The sequence below is a fragment of the Corythoichthys intestinalis genome, chromosome 22 (assembly GCF_030265065.1).
Source record: "Corythoichthys intestinalis isolate RoL2023-P3 chromosome 22, ASM3026506v1, whole genome shotgun sequence".
Classification (NCBI taxonomy): domain Eukaryota; kingdom Metazoa; phylum Chordata; class Actinopteri; order Syngnathiformes; family Syngnathidae; genus Corythoichthys; species Corythoichthys intestinalis.
Window position 1 is genome coordinate 8,257,134 of NC_080416.1, and position 18,450 is coordinate 8,275,583.

General features: G+C 39.2%; 1 protein-coding gene across 1 annotated transcript in view; it reads left to right on the plus strand.

Moving 5' to 3' along the window:
• Positions 1 to 18,450, plus strand: part of sdc2 (syndecan 2) — a 66,570-nt gene that overhangs the window by 34,271 nt on the left and 13,849 nt on the right. The gene's annotated exons all lie outside the window — the stretch shown is intronic.

The window sequence follows — 18,450 nt, forward strand, 5'->3', positions numbered from 1 at the left end:
ATGGCAGCCAGTGAGTTAACATGTATTAGTTACACTTTATACGTAGCCGCTCGTTATATTTAAAAAAATATATATTTATAAGAGTTGTCAGTTATTATCGTGTAGCTAATAATCAATAAAAATATCGGCCTATGAAAGCATTTTAAATTGATATTTGAGAATATCGACATTGGTTTTTCATTATCGGTTTTGGGCCAATAGACCCTACTCACCAACGTCACCGAATGACGTGTCGCTGTATCCGGCCGCCATATTGTCCGTCTTTGTTTATCCGTATTCTCAATGGTTTCAATTTGTCGTGCAATTTATAGTGCAATTCATGGAAGCCCCGGTGGTTTCAGATGCTGTAAACACATTGGATGCGTTGCATAAAAGGCGTTATGTGGAAAAGCTTCAGTCTATCCATTCGCCAGATCTATATTTGATGCCTAAATCGATATTTTTCGACCCGCTGTCTTCGCCGTCTCTGCCTGACATCTGCTACCCTGATATCTACAACTATTTTTTCCACAGAAACTCGGCCTATTCTCACGAAACTTTGAAAAACATTAAGAGCAGCACTCTAAGCAACATTACCCCGTGTGACCCTTTACTTCCAATTTTCTAAAATGGCGACAATCAATAAAAAAAAAGTTGACTGCGATAGCCGACGCTTCAAGGATAGGTGGATATTGGACTCAGAGGTTGCGCTAGACTTTTTCGTTGTCTGTCATTTTCACTGACAGGGTCATAAAAATCCGGTCATAATCTATTTTTACCCGTCACTTAAATTTTTAAAATGATAATAATGACATATTCAATAGCAGTGTTGGTCAAAAGTGGTGCGTTACTTACTCAACTCTGAATAAATTGAAGAAACTACCAGCCTGTCTACTCTCTGCTCTGTTGATTTGTCATCCAAGACTCAGGGTGCGTTCAGGTTTGAGAATAGCGCACTTACTTCTGACTCCAAGCTGTTTGTCCCTGCTCATTCAATTAGGCTACGTTCATACTACAGGTCTTAATGCACAAATCCGATTTTTTTGTCATATCCGTTTTTTTGGCGTGCCCGTTCAGACTGCCTTTGTCCATTGAGACCATTCAAGTATTACGCATGCGCTCTAATTCGCAGTCCGACACGCGCCGGTGCACAGAAGCATCAAAACAAATGACAAGTCATCCGTCATTCCAGGGCTATCATATTTTGCTTTTCAAAAGGAGGACACAAATAACAGACATAAATAATCCCCGTTTAGGTTTATATTCACAGTTTATATGGATCGATAGCATGCACGCACTGTCCGTGCATGTCACACACACATACAGGCAGTTTGCCCTGACTCTCCAAGACGGGCTGCAGCCAGACCCCTCTCCCGACTCTTGGCCGTGTAGGAAATGTTGAAATATAGCTCACATAGAGCAGAGAGAAAACCGATCATTCTCATGCCAATCCTCAACCCATTTTTATTTTTTTATGACTGTTGTCAAGCCCGGCCCTTCCCCAAAAGCCGTGTTCACTGCAAGCTAGGCGCTAATAACGCACAACTGAAATCGGATTTGGGACACTGGACGGTACAGACCGCCGTGACAGTCTGGAAAAATGTGGCCCAGATCGGATTTGAACCACATAAAAAAATGACCCAGATCGGATTTGAAATGGTCCACTTCTATGCGACTTGTCCCGTTCAGACCGTCAAGTTAATGCCTGACTCGAGTCGGAAAAACACGAAAAAATTGGATTCGTGCATTAAGACCTGTAGAATGAACGTAGCCTTAGACAATGCTCTCCAAAGCTTCCTAACGTTTCCGTGTTTGCTACACCTGAATGCTAGTTCGGACATTTTTCCGAGTAAGGCCGGCGACGTCATGCATCAAGAGAGACAATAGCTTATTAATATGCTCACTCGCCATCCTGTGGTCTGGGGTGTGAATTGCAACCTGTCAAAATGACGGATGGACTTCAGTTTTTTCCATCACCGTTTTAAAAAACCGGTCAACGACGGAAAATATTCGGTTAACGCGACCCCTGATTGGACTATTTCTTCAATAAAACACGCAACAACTGTGTCTGCCTCATTTGCAAAGAGACAGTCGCTGTTTTCAAAGAGTTCGATGTGACGCGATAATGATATTACCGAACAAGACACGCTGACATGTACGACAACATTACAGGGAAGATACGCAGCGAGAAATTATAGCAACTTGAAGCTAGTTTAATTTCACAGCAGCAGTATTTCGCAAGAGCCCGAGTGTCGAAAGAGAACGCCACAAAGACGAGACTGTTGAAATTATGAATAAAAAATAATAATAAAGCTAATGTGACACACAGAAGGGCTTGCTAAAATTTGTTTACATATATTGTTCTATGTAAATCAGCCAAGGTAGCCCCCCGCATTTTTACCACACCAAATCTGGCCCCCTTCGCAAAAGGTTTGGACACACCTGTTTAACTGATGATCCGTAGACGAGGCCAGCTTCTTTCACTTGGTACCAGCTAAATATTATTCAAAATGTAATGATGGTGGAAGAAATAAGCATCTTGAATTTGAAACTGTATGTTGTCGGCGATTAGCCTCGCAATGATCTTAATTGTGGTTGTCAGCCTAAAACCCTCTAAATATATATTAAATGCATCTTACCAGATATAAAATGACTACTAATGGTAATCGTTTGGAGCCCAGTTTTCTCGTCGAATTGCAGCCGTCCATCTCGCTCTCCTCTCCGGGTCTCTCGGAATACGGTAGAACTTCAAGTCTCTCCGTCTATCTTCTCTGTTATTGCAACCAACCGCCACACACGCCTTCACAATTTCGATTATTAATGTTAACGAGCAGAAAAACACGCCATAATAGGAGGAATTTACGTAGTGGTAATGCGTCAACACGACGAGTAGACGGACAATATGGCGCGGAGGCGTGGTTGTGACGTCATGTGAGTAGGGTCTATATGCAATATGTCTTCAAAGTGAATGTGGAAGCCTTCTGCCGTATGTGTTTGTACAAGGGCTGGTCACACCTTAGCATAGATTCTTAGTTTTCACAGAATGTTTATTTGGGAAAACCTTGAAGTTGTAAGTTTGTAACAGAAAAAGTGTGACGATTGCAGGAGTGCCTAAATGTAAAAAAATTATTGCTTTTCAGAAAGCCACAATCAAATAACCCTTTCTGGATACTTCACGAAACAAAAGTAAATAAAATAAAAATAATAATATAATATAATAATAATTAATAATAATACTATTAATCAAATAGATAATAACCAAATAACCCTCTCTGAGTTCTTCACAGAAAAAGGCCAGAAAATAAATAAGACTATTGAGAAAAATTTTTTTTCAAAATGCTCTCTGGTATTGTTCAGGGGGCCGGACCAAATGCCGCCCGCGGGCCGAAGTTTGGGGACCCCTGTTAAAGTGTATTATTTACCAGTATATTGAAATGCATGCCCTTTAGTTTTTATGGTGCTTTCATGCTCAAGTGGGGGCGCCCTTGCGCTTCCTCACGTGAAGAAGAGCGCGCTTACACGCGAAGAATGACGCATCCAAGCGAGTGAGCGAGTTAGTGAGAGAGGGAAGCACTGCTACAACCCTACGTTCTTTGTTAATGTTTGTAAAATATCTACAGAGGCAACGCCTGTGTCATCTTTCGTGTTGTTGTTGTTGTGTGTTTCCACTCGCGATCGGACACTTAAATCCAGTTGTGTAGTGGTTTGAACGATGTGCTAATGCTAGCGAACGCATGCTAACCGTTTTGTTATTACTGAATTAGCAGCTAATCATCGCTGATTTACATTGATGCAAACCTGTTTGTTATTGGGGACGAAATTGATTTGTTTCATTTCTATTTTTGGTTTCACTCTTCAAGTGATGGTTGAATAAGTTCAGCAAATTATACCAACGTCTTCTGTATCGTCATTTCGGAGTTTAACTAGCTGTATATCTGTCTCGGTGAGGACGGTGCAGTCTATTCCCTCCCGATGCAGTCATCTCCACCTTGCAATGACTGCAAGTCGTTTTGTTGTAATTTTTCCTCGTGAAGTGAAGACACACTTTCGAGCGTTTGAACCTACGTGCTGTCATTGTTATGTTTACGGCTGCAATGCTCGTGCTAAACCATCGTAACCTTTCATTTTCACCCTCTTTCCTGAAAAAAATGAATAAAACTCGGATGAATATATACATTCAACATACAGTACATAAGTACTGTATTTGTTTATTATGACAATAAATCCTCAAGATAGCATTTACATTATTAACATTCTTTCTGTGAGAGGGATCCACAGATAAAGACTTGTGACTTTGTATATTGTGACTAAATATTGCCACCTAGTGTATGTGTTGAGCTTTCAGTAAATGATACTGCGGCCATCCCAAATGCATGATGGGAAGTGGACCCATGACTGTGCGTCGTGCTACCAATGGATATATCTCCTCTGCTTTGGGAAATAACTTAAGGTGTTAAGACAAAGATCAATTTCCATCTTGCTTCCCCACATTGCTTCCCATGATATTTCTAATCATAGGGAGAGGGATTGCAAGGCTTTAGCCAATTAAAGAAAGACTCCAAAGGCTAGCAAACTTCACTCTACTCATTTTTGCGCTGCCTTTTATCTCTCTATATAGGTAAAACGGCGTCATTACAGATTGAGCTCGACAATGAGTGAGAGGGTCGTGCAGCGCATGCATTAATTGCGTTGAATATTTTAACGTGACACATTTTTAAATAAATTAATTAATGCCGTTATCGGGATATTTTTGATAACCCTACCTTAAGCCTAAACTAAAGACTCTGGATGAGTGTAACATATTATATCTGTAAAAAAAGGCATGGCCGATATTTTTTTGCCGATTCTGATACTTTGAAAATGACGTGGTCGGACCCGATCGATCGGCATCGATCGGGACATCTCTAGTATCAATGTTATGACAACAATTTACAATTATTTAGGCTATACTCTGCACAGCATGGGCAATTGCCCACATAACCACAGGTGGGACTTACAGTCAGCAATTAGTTTCTAAACAGGTCTAACTTGTAAAACATTTTTTAAAAAATCTAAGATTACAATAAATAACACAAACCCATTCTATTGCGAGTTTTGTCAGGGGGTGTGATTTGTTGGTCCAGCTTTTCAATGCATCAACAAATCTCAGACTCTTTCAAATGACGTTAAATTTTTATAAACAACATGCAATTCTTGGGATTTGTTCTGTAAATGAATTTATGCATATTATTCTATTTTATACATTTTTTAAAAAACGTTTTAACATTATTAATATTTTCTATACACAAAAGGTGCCGAATCTGCCCAAACAAGTCCCGGAACACAGGGGCGCCAAAATCAAGAGGTGCCGGATCTTGTTCCGGCAGGATCCGGCACAAATTAACCACTGGTTTTTAGTTAACATTTACGAACATCAGTTTTTCTTTCTAGCCTCGTTTTTTTCAGTTATTGAGCTTTTTTTTCCTGTTGCGTCGCGATTGATTGAGGAGAACTATTGTTACGTTTTATTGACAAAATCGCGACACGCAGAATAGCGCAGCTGCCGCCCGCCAGACTGGACGGCCATTATTGTCCATCAAATCCTGTGAAAAGCAGCAGGCCAATCTGCCGTCTTCACTTTTACGAGTCGGGATTATTTGATCTTTTCCCACAAGCGCACTCTTTTACTTACATTAGCCTTATTACTTGAAATTAACTTTAGCAGAATTGTATTCCGGCTCACGGCCTTCTTGCTCTCGTTTTCCTTTTTTTTTTTTTTTTTTTCTCCTTCCCTCTGAAGTTGGCGTTTTTGATGTGACAGTGTATTCATCTCAGGCCTTGAAGATGCGAGGTGCGTGTGAATGAGCGCCTGCGTCGACACGGAAACGCATCCCGTGGGTGCTTTCGCCGAGATGCAGATGTTGGGGTGCAAGCGCTACTTTGAAAGAGATGAGTTCATATTTGCGCTCTTGGTGAGAGCAGTTTGTCAACAGTCGAGAGTCCGCAGGCGCAGTTGATGACGACATTTTTCTTGGGAGTTTCTGGCTCCTATAGAATGTGGAGATAAGTAAATATCACGCCAGCACACTCCAATTGGAAGGAGGACCGTTCCTGACCAATTTGGTACCCTAGGCAACATATTTGTTGCCCCCCCCCCTTTTTTTTTTCTTCAGATATGTTTAAACACTCACACTGAAAAAGCACAGTATCTCTTTGTAATTTATTATATTAAAAAAAAGACAACAATGAACAAGTGCAGAAATGAAAAGAAAAATGCTCTCATAACTATTCAAAAGCACCAATAAAAAACCACTTCAAAAACATATGAAGAATATAAATTACAATTGTTATTACAATATGATTAACATCCACCCACACAAAACTATAAACCTATATAAAGACACACAGAACACTTTAAAATGCAACTTCTTTTTTTTTTTTCACCTTGACCTATAACCTTACTCACCTTGTCTTCACTGATGCAAAAACATCTATTGCACTTTCATATGACAGTTGTTTTGGAAGTTGCACTTCTTTCCTGGACTTGGTGGGCTTGGACTTGGTGATGTTGTGTATAAGTTCGCTGTAAAAGGTGGCCCAGGATGAACAGAGGTAGAAGGAAAATATTTCAGAAGAGCACCTACAAAGAGAAGAAAGTGGAATGTTAGTCAAATAGCTGTTGATTGTGAAACCAGCATGACATAACCATAATAGCGCCTAAATTCTTGCAGCCTACTGTACCTGTCTATTGGATCCGGCCACTATCTTTGATGGGCGTAGTTAAAAGAAAATAAAATTCTTGAAGCACTGCAACTACACAGGACTATCCAATAATAATGAATTAAATAATATATGATAGAAAAAAAAATAATAATAAATTGAATATTTTGTTGACATGATCGTGATCGCCATTTTAATGAATTAATGACACATTTAATAATGTTCGCATTTAAATCTGTGGCACTTTAAGTCCCCCCATACCACAGAACTTTGAAATTATTAATTGCATATTTAATGGTGTATTTATTTAATTAACCTTAGCACTTTTAGGCAAGGCAAATTTATTTGAAAAGCATAATTTAACACAAGGTAAAAGTGGTTCACATCACATGAAAATAAGCAAGACAATTTTAGTCCCCCATACACTTTGTCCAAATTTCTCTAAAATGGGAGGAGGAGTAAATTTAACTGAAACTAATCCAAAGCTGGCTAAATACTGAAAATATTTCTAAAACAACAGCCTGGCTAATGATACAGTATAATTTTGCTTTAGCAGTAAGTCATATAAACTACGTAAATAACCGCTAGCTTGCAGTTGCGCTAAGAATACGTGCTTATGCTGTTGAAAAAAATCGTCACAACAAACCTCTGTTTTTCTTCACGTTTATGCTCTCTTCTTTTTCTTCTGACCCGGGGGGCTTTTGTCTTTTCATGAAGTTGACTTGTCACCGTAACGTCGCTCAATTGCGGAGGCTAAAAATAGCACCTTCAGGTAGCTCGCTGGTCTGCTGGGTGGTGAGAATAGGGTCTGTGGTGAAATTATCGCATCACAAAAAAGTGAAACGGGCAGAAAGCACACTAGAAAATGATTTCATTATTATTTAAAGACTTAATACGAACGGTTTTGTTGTTTTTTTGTTTTATTGTTTTGTATAATTTTTTGAATAATGCTATCATACAATATTATTTGAATATTTTTCTTGACGCCCTTTTGGACGCTGCTGCGCCCTTAGGCATTTGCCTAGCTCGCCTTATGGGCGGTACGGGTCTGATTGGAAGCACTTATTTTTGAGCATTGGGATTCTCAATGGCTTTTCACAAGTGTTGCACCGATGCCATTTTTGCTCCTGATACTGTTTTTGTCATTTATTCTTGATTTATTTATTTGTTTAATTATACTCAATGACTGCATACTGTATTTATATATTTAATTTTGGCGCTCCTGGTCCTCTTTTACGTGGAATTCCAGGGAATGACATCCCAAAAGAGTATATTTGAGTTGTGAGTGAGTCCTCCGAGAGCTCTTTGAACCCACTCCCAACTTTTATAGCTCTCACGGGGATCATAATAAGGAACTAATTGATAGTCTTTGAGCTGCGGGCCCAGGAGAGCGGGACTTCCTTTAGGAAGTGCACACAAATCAAACTCTCCTTCAGCCCTTAAGGTCTGGAACTCCTCCAGCACTGGTAAATTACATGTGTATGAGTTGTCACAATTTATTTCCAAAGGCAAAAACATTTCAATATGATTTTTTTCAGGGAATCAAGGTGCACGAAAGTTATACACAATTTTGCAAAACGTACAGTTTGACAAAATTTGGCAAAAACAGCATTTTCAATGGCTCTATTCATTTCCAATGGGGAAAAATGACCTGAGATCAGTGTTGTTTTTGGCAGCCATTTTAATTTTTGTCAGTCTTATAGACAAAAATACTTATTACCGTAATTTTCGCACTATAAGGCACACCTGACTATAGACCCTACTCACGTGACGTCACAGCCACGCCCCCGCGCCATGTTGTCCGTATACTCGTCATGTTAATGCATTAGCGCTTCGTAAATTCCTCCTATTATGGCGTGTTTTTCTGCTCGTTAACATTAATAATCAAAATGGTGAAGTCGTGTGTGGCGGTCGGTTGCAAAAACAGAGAAGATAGACGGAGAGACTTGAAGTTTTACCTTATTCCGAGAGACCCGGAGAGGAGAGCGAGATTGACTGCTGCAATTCGACGAGAAAACTGGGCTCCAGACGACTACCACAGACTATGTAGTAGTCATTTTATATCTGGTAAGATGCATTTAATATATATTTAGAGGGTTTTGGGCTGACAACCACAATTAAGATCATTGCTAGGCTAATCGCCGACAACATACACTCAGACGTTGTGAATGAACTACCTGAAAATATATAATTATAAGGGGATAATCAGACAGTTGTCATACAATTAATTTACAATTTCACTATTGAGGTCAAAAGCCAAAAAATAAATTCAACTAGGGACAATCTGGAGTAGTGCTGTCGCACTTCGTATTTATTACGTATTATATATGTATGTAGTGAGAGTGCTATCGCTAAACCATATAAACATTAAAAGCCCTAGCTCCATTGACAAATGACATGAAATACATTAGACTTGACAGTGGACGTTAGCAAGAACAAAAGATTTTGAATTGAAAATTTCGTAACTCACCTTCCCGAGCACACGATAGATTCCTGCCGAATTTTCGTGGACGAGGACCTGTTTCACGCAACCAGCAACGAAGTATTTATAAGCCTCCAAGCTCTTAAAGTTTTTCAAACTTTCGTGAGAATAGGCTGATTTTGTGTGGACAAGATAGTTGTAAATATCAGGGTAGCTAGCAGATGTCAGGCAAAGACGGCGAAGACAGCGGGTCGAAAAACATCGATTTAGGCATCAAACATGGATCTGGTGAATGGATAAACTGAAGCTTTTCCACATACCGCCTTTTATGCAACGCATCCAATGAGTTTACAGCGTCAGATAACACCGGGGCTTCCATGAATTGCTCTATAACTTGCACGACTAATTGAAAACAATGAGAATAAGTCTAAAAAATACGTACAATATGGCGGCCGGATACAGCGACACGTCATTTTGTGACGTAGGTGAGTAGGGTCTATAAGCCGCCACCCACCAAATGTGACACGAAAACGTCATCTGTTTATAGATAGGCCGCACTGGACTGTAAACCGCAGCTGTCCTCACTGTATGATGGGATATTTACACCAAAAGATATTAACCGTTAACACTTTATTTGACAGCGGCATCATACGACTGTCATAAGACCAAATGAACCACCATGAAGCTTTGACTGTCATAAGACCAAATGAAGACCACGAAGCTTTAAATGATTTGGCTGCAAAGCTTCATTGCTCCAAGAAGCTTCATTTGGCCATCACTGCTCCCTTGGGAAAGACAGTCAACCTCTGCTGTCATCTCTGTTGTGTTCCAACATGCCTCCTAGCATGCATTGCAGCGCTACAGATGTAAATAACAATCTAAATTCATGTGTGCTAATTATTTCTGCAGTTACTGTTCCAGTTGTTTCATTCATTGCTAGTTAATGGTATTTGGTAACACTTTATTTTACAGTGGTGCCATAAGACTGTCATTAGAAAATCATCATTCATTGTTATCTGGCAAATTATCTCACTTTTGAATGGATATAAAAGATCCAAGCTGGACATAAATGTAGTTTGTGACATAATTTGCCGGACGACACTTAATGACATCTGTCATAAGCATTCAGTAATGCCCATGATAGTGTCATGTCATAATTATGACGGTTTCATGACGCCGCTGTCAAATAAAGTGTTACCTATTAACTCAAATAAATCAACAAATAAGACGCACTAAACTATAAGCTGCAGGATTCAAAATGAAGGAAAAAAGAAGCGGCTTGTAGTCCGAAAATTACAGTAAAAACCATGTCAATTGTTTGTGCTACATTTGTGCTTGTTTGTGCCGTAAAAAAGTTCGATACAGGTAGTCCCCGGGTTACACAGACCCGACTTACGCGATTTCGACTTTACGACGTCTTAGTCTTGTCTTTTTTTGTTTGTTTGTTTAAATGTTGACTTTTGTTTTGTGATGCATGCTTTTATTTCGGCCCAGGAAGCATAGAACGGCCGAGTGACAGATGTGACAGCCTGCGTGCACATTTGTTGCTTGTGAAGCATCCATATATAACCCCTTTTGTACTGTTTATTGTGCGTTTTCAATTGTACAACATGCTAATACATGCTAATCGTTTGTTATTGCTGCATCAGCAGGTACTTGTAAACACAAATTTGAATTGCTGTTATTGAAGATGAGCCTGATTTAATTTCATTTTATCTTAGTTTCATTCTGCAAGTGTTGATGTCATGAGCAGCTGAATAAAGTCAGCAAACATCACGGATGTCTGACATCGTCATTTCGGAGCTTAGCTCACTGTCTAGCTAGGACTTAGCTCCGACTAACGCGGAAATATGGGTTACATCACCAGCGCAGGAACGGAATTCATTCGTAAACCGGGGACTAACTGTATTTAAAATTCTTTTATAAGTCAGTCTAAGGTCAACCGGCCACCCATTTTGATTAAAAATGGCTATAAATGGTGTCAATTGTTTATGCTTCATTTGTACTGCAATCAATTTTGAGATATAGAGATATTGATTTCGAGTGATGACGTCACGCAGCCCCCCCATTTATTGCAAAATGGACCCGAAATGGTGCCATTCGTTTATGCTGCGTTTGTTCTTGTTTGTGTTGTAAAAAAATTCATTTGTGCTGCTATCGTTTTAAAGATACTTAGATATTACCATAATTTTCAGACTAAAAGCCGCTAATTTTTTCCCCCTCATTTTAAATCCTGCGGCCTACAGTCCAGTACGGCCTATTTGTCGATTAATTTGGGTAACACTTTAGATATCTAACAGATAACTTTTTAATTTGACAGCGGTGTCATAAGACTGTCATAATTATGACATGACACTGTAATGGGCTCGGATCTTTAACATCCATTCAAAAGCGAGATAATTTGCCAGATGACACTAAATGACATCTGTCATAAGCATTAATTAATGCTCATGACAGTGTCATGTCATAATTATGACAGTCTTATAACAATCTTGTGACGCCAGTGTCAAATAAAGTGTTACCAGTTAATATATTTCGGTTTAAATAACCCGTGAGGACAGCTGCGGCTTACAGTCCGGTGCGGCTTATCTATGACCAATGCCGTTTTCGTGTCATATTTGGTGGGTGGCTGCTTATAGTCAGGTGCGCCTTGCAGTCCGAAAATTACGATGACGTGATGACGTCACTTGCAGCTTTTCCGTATCTAACTCCCGCAGCTGACGGAACGTACCAACTCTCTCAATAATGAATGCTGTGAATGCTATCTTTCAGTGCCATTGACGGCTCGAGACGTCTAATCAAAATGGATTGGATGTCTAGCGGCGTCAATGATTTAACAAAGAAGTGACCCAGATACGCCCTAAAATTAATACATGTTTTGAAAGCAGCATTGTGTCGTGGTCGATATTGGACGTCTGTTTACAGTTAAAGGCGGCTGGCGTGTATTATGGTTTTGTTTGTGGACAATTGTGTTGTGTGTGTGTGTGTGTGTGTGTTGGGGGGGGTGTTATGAGAGAGGCTTGACTTAAAGCTTTAGAAATGCGCTCCTTTGTGTATACGCTTCACTGCACAATGAGGCTTACTCAAGAGCGCGTTTGCCTCCTCCTTACTTTGCCTCTTCTCTCAAAATGGTGGACGTTTACGGCTTGAACGTGTGCACCTAAAGCTTCAATGACTCTTGAAGGCTGATTGGAAGTGCTTTCTCAAGTGGACAATGCATTATGGACACTTTTTTAAAAATTATTAAACGACAACATTATCTAAGTTAATGGTCGATTTGAATATAGTGATCCCTCGCTACTTCACGCTTCAAACTTCACCCCCTTCAGTTCATCCGGATTTTTTATCCAATTAAGAAATAAGAAAGAAAGAAATAAGTAAACACAGATGAGCTGTCCCGATCCGATCACGTAGTCTCACGCTCCCTCCTGCTTCTTTTCTTGGTCAGGCAATGCACTGGAGTTGCTTATTAAAGTTAACGATGATTGAAAGACGTTATGGTTTGATTTAAAAAATTCACCGGAGCAAGGCCCTTCGCTCCCGGCCGTTTTACTGGATTTTGACTGATTTTGCAAGGCCCACAGAAAATTCTGTTCTGTTGCTATATAAACATGGAACCCACCAAAAGAAAGCTTAGACTGACTTAGAAATCAGCATTAAAAATAGCTTAGTTTGAGCAATTTTCCAATTTCTGATGAAAAAACAGAGAAATTGAGCTTTTTGTAAAAGCATACATTTCAAACATAACTGACTTTAAAACACAGCTATTTTTCGCTTTTGTGACATCCCAAACATCTGAATAATGTTTTCCTTCTACAAAATAACAAACAAGATAGAGATGTCGTGATCGTCATGATGACATGATCGGACCTGATCGATCGGGTCCGATCACTTCATTTTCAAAGTATCGGAATCGGCAAAAAAATATCGGACATGCCTTTTTTAATAATTATATATACTGGACTGTCTCAGAAAATTAGAATACACAATATTCTAATTTTCTGAGACAGTCCTGTATATTGTTCTATGTAAAGGACGTCAGCCAAGGTCGGCCCCCCACATTTTTACCACGCCAAATCTGGTCCCCTTTGCAAAAAGTTTGGACACCCCTGCTTTAAATGGTGGATTAATGTACAGGACTGTCTCAGAAAATTAGAATATTGTGTATTCTAATTTTCTGAGACAGTCCAGTATATTTTTTTTAATTAAATCGTTTTCTAATTGTATTTAACGTTACAGACAAAATGTCTTACACCCATCCAGAGCCTTTGGTTTTGGCTTAAAGTGGGGCTGTCAAATTTATCGCGTCCACGGCGGTAATAACATTAAAATATTTAACGCAATTAACGCATGTGCTGCACTACCCACTCACGCATTGTCGCCTGCAATCTATAATGGCACTGAATTACGTAGACATAGAACTAAAAGGCAACGTAAAATGAGTAAAGAGAATTTTGGCAGCCCTTGAAGCCTTTTTTTAATTGGCTAAAGCCTTACAATCCCTCTCTCAACGATCAGAAATATTGTGGGAAGCAATGTGGGGAAGAAAGGTAGTAGTCGATCTTTTTATTAATACCCTATTTTATTTCCCAATGCTGAGAAGATATATCCATTGGTACCATTACGCACAGTCATGGTTGCACTTCCATCATGCATTTGGGCAGAAGTTAAATGGCAGCAGTATCATTTACTGAAAGCTCATAAAAATCCACTAGATGGCAATATTTAGTCACAATATACAAACTCACTTAAGATGTCCGATCACGTCATTTTTAAAGTATCGGAATCGGCAAAAAAATATGAGACATGCCTTTTTTTAATATTATATATTCATTCATTCATTTTCCATGCCGCTTTTTTAAATCGCTTTCTAATTGTATACAGACAAAATGTCTTACACTCATCCAGGGTCTGTAGTTTTGGCTTAAAGTAGGGCTATTAAATTTATCGAGTTAACGGTGGTAATAACATTTCAATATTTAACGCATGCTCTGCACTACCCACTCACGCATTTTCGTGTGCAATCTGTAATGGCCCCATTTTACGTATTCATGGAGTTTAAAGGCAACGTAACATGAGTAGAGAGAATTTTGGCAGCCTTTGAAGCCTTTTTTTCATTGGCTAAAGCCTTACGACCCCTCTCTCAACCATTAGAAATATCGTGGGAAGCAATGTGGGCGAAAAAAGGTAATAGTTGATCTTTTTCTTAACACCCAATGTTATTTCCCAACGCAGAGAAGATATATCAATTGGTACCACGACGCACAGTCATGGTTGCACTTCCCATCATGCATTTGGGCAGAAGTTAAATGCCTGAATTATCATTTACTGAAAGCTCATAAAAATCCACTAGATGGCAATATTTAGTCACAATATACAAAGTCACATTTGTCCTTTAAGAATTAGAAGTCTTTCTATCCGTGGATCCCTCTCACAGAAAGAATGTTGATAATGTAAATGCCATCTTGAGGATTTATTGTCATAATAAACAAATACAGTACTTATTAGAGCTGGGAATCTTTGGGCACCTAACGATTCGATTACGATTACGATTCAGAGGCTCCGATTCGATTATAAAACGATTATTGATGCACCCCCCTCCTTTTTTTTTTTTTTTTTTTTTTTTTTGAATAAAGTTTTGTACATTAGTTCCAAAATTGTTCAAAAATACTCTCAGGCTAAACCAAACTACTATTTCAGTATCAAGTTAACATATAGCAGTAAACAAATATACAAAAATAACATTAAATAAAAAAACTCCAGTCCCCATTCTGTATCAGCAGCTTTAAACTACATTCAATTAATTTAATGTTGTGAATCAACCGTTAAAGTTGTTAAAATTGCTCCCGTTATTCCATAATTTCCCTTTTGTCTACTTTTGACATGTGAAAGTTTTAAAACTATTTTAAAGATAGATTCAAGTCAATATTTTACCGATTTAGGAGTATTTTAGATAAAAAGTTAATTAGGTTTGCTTGGAAGGTTCGCTACAACAGCATTGCAGGGAAGTTTACTGCTTTAAGATGGCGGCCGTTTACTAACGCTCGCATCTAGCTTTTTGCAGATGTGCTGCTACTGCTACCGAGTCTATAATCCATTTAGTCCTATATAAATGATATCTACCGCAACATTATGTAGCTTAGCTGTACTTGTAGCAGCTTTTCGGCAGCAGTCAGGTATGTTGTGTTTTTTTTAATCTCGTGGCATGAGTTGAGCTAGAGCCGTGAGTTGAGCGTTGGCATTACCCGAGGGGCCGGTTAATGAGAAGCATAATGTTTAGCTACTCCCGCTCCGTTCCGTCCCGAAGTCCGTGCGGCGCGCTGAGTGTGTTGTACTTCCGCTTTACTTGGCATATTTCAATAATCGGAATTTGGATGTTTGTGAATCGTTCTCGAATCTTCCACGGCCGAATCGCGAATAATCTAAGAATCGGAAATTTTGCACACCTCTAGTACTTATGTACTGTATGTTGAATGTATATATTCGTCCGAGTTTTATTCATTTTTTTCTTAATGCATTGCCAAAATGTATATGATCGGGAAAAATTATCGGGAATGATTGGAATTGAATCGGGAGCAAAAAAAAGCAATCGGATCGGGAAATATCGGGATCGGCAGATACTCAAACTAAAACGAGCGGGATCAGATCGGGAGCAAAAAAACATGATCGGAACAACCCTATTTAAAATGAGTTTTGAGCATTGTGCATTGCAGTTTAGGTGCAACAGAACCTAGAGATGCCTCTTGTCAAAAAAAATAATAATTACGTAATATTACAAGTTTTTTCAATGACCAAAAATAGTCACTTGCCCTGTAAATGTTGAAGAGTCACAATAAATAACATTGATTAGAAGCTCCTTATGCTACACTCAGCGTATTGTTCTTCCTATAGCTGCTGTAATTTGCACTGCATGTATTAGTCACACTCTCGCAAACGTGAATGCTGCTGCGGTGTCATGTTAGCATGCTCAATTGCTCTCCCCCCTCCAAGCATAATCAATGAATTCACGAAATACTGGCGTTTGTATCGCTTTGACTCGGCCGTGTGTGGCCTCCGTCGTGTGAACTGCGCCCGCCTTGTTTTACCCCTTTGTCTTCATATTATTAGCGCTGCATTCGGAGGCACGGAGCAGTGAAAGGCCCGGCGAAGGACGGGAGTCGTGGGGGTTGCGAGGAAGGTTAAGATAAAGTTACTTTGAACAAATTCGCTCTTTGATCAGGAGGCTTAGCAATGAAAGGTCTTTCATGGGCGAGTCACTTGACTGAGGAGGAATGGCATTGTTACGATACGGTCTTTGTCATGCAGAATGACGGCGCTTCAATTTACCGCGCTACACGAAAGCAGAATTGGTTAAAACACCGGATAGACGTCCGATCCATGTAGATTTTTTGAAACATAAAATGTCTTTTTTAAAATAAAACAAGTAAAATCCTTGATGCATCGATTGCCAAAAAAAAGAACTGGAGTTAGACATGTGCCGATTACCCGTTTCCAAACATACCGTGGTATGAAAATGTCACGGTTTCAAAACCGCAAAAATTTTCTGTCATACCGTCCCAAAGATATCTATGGTAGCTATTTTTTTATGTCCCAAAATGCAGGGAGAAATCACTCGTTTAAAGCTGCAAGGCTTAACCCTCCCCCACCGGTTGTTGCTCAGTGTCAGTGAATTAGCTGCGCTGGCTGGAGAAGGTGAAACCCCTGAACTTTTTCCCCCCATCGAAGAAAACAAAATCGCTGGTATGGGAATACTTCAGCAACAGAAAAGTTACAGACAACCGCGGCTTAGAGTAGGTCCAACCGACATATAAAACCTGTTTTTTTATTTCCACTCGACATGTGCCAATTACTGGTTTCAAGGTATGAATGAATGAATGAAATTTTATTGTCATCATCATCGGTATCATTGACAATCATTGACAATTACAAAATGTGATATGATTTGCCCGAAGGAACCGAAGAAGAAGACAAAGGCGGACGGGAGGAAGCATATGCTTATCAGTTTCCCGTCCCCAATACAACTAAAGACGCACATTCAGACATGGTACATACAACAGATGGCCACAAAACTGTACAATAACGCAATCAACAATCTGGGTTTAGTAACTCAGCGTCCAGTCAAGCAGCTCGATTAATTTCAGGGCTTACAAGGTTATGAATGTGTTCAAGATTCTTGTAGAGACTCCTGCCATTGCTAAGTTTCAGCTTACTGTCCACATGACCCGATCGATCGGCATCCCGATCACGTCATTTTCAAAGTATCGGAATCGGCAAAAAAATATTGGCCATGCCTTTTTTTTTTTAACATATATATATTTTTTTTTTAATTAAATCGTTTTCTAATTGTATTTAACGTTACAAACATAATATGTTACACTCATCCAGAGTCTTTAGTTTAGGCTTAAGGTAGGGTTATCAAATTTATCCCGATAGTGGCGGTAATTAATTTTTTAAAAAATGTGTCACGTTAAAATATTTAATGAAATTAATGCATGCGCTGCACGACCCACTCTCGCATTGTCGCACTCAACCTGCAATGGTGCCGTTTTACCCATATAGAGAGATAAAAGGCAGCGTATAACAAGTAGGGTGAATTTTGGCAGCCTTTGGAGCCTTTTTTTAGTTGGCTAAAGCCTTACAATCCCTCTCCCACAATGAGAAATATCATGGGAAGCAATGTGGGGAAGCAAGATAGCACTTGATCTTGGTCCTAACACCTTAAGGTAGTCCCTAATGCAGAGAAGATGTATCAATTGGTAGCACTACGCACAGTCATGGTTCCACTTCCCATCATGCATTTGGGCATGGCTACAGTATCATTTACTGAAAGCTCAACAAATACACTAGATGGCAATATTTAGTCACAATATACAAAGTCACGAGTCTATCCGTGGATCCCTCTCACAGAAAGAATGTTAATAATGTAAATGCCATCTTGAGGATTTATTGTCATAATAAACAAATACAGTACTTATGTACTGTATGCTGAATGTATATATTCGTCCGAGTTTTATTCATTTTTTTCTCAATGCATTGCCAAAATGTATATGATCGGAAAAAATTATCGGGAATGATTGGAATTGAATTGGGAAAAAAAAAAAAAAAGGCAATCGGATCAGAAAATATCGGGATCGGCAGATACTCAAACTAAAACGATCGGGAGCAAAAAAACATGATCGGAACAACCCTAATTTCCACCCTTAATAGGTATAAAAACATACTAAATTGAAAATTAAATTTGAAAAAAAAACAGCTAAAAATGAGGAAATTGTAAAATAAAAAATAAGATTTAAGGCCGAATGACATCTAGCACTGTCAATGGCAAACAATGAGTGAACCTGCGGCTACAT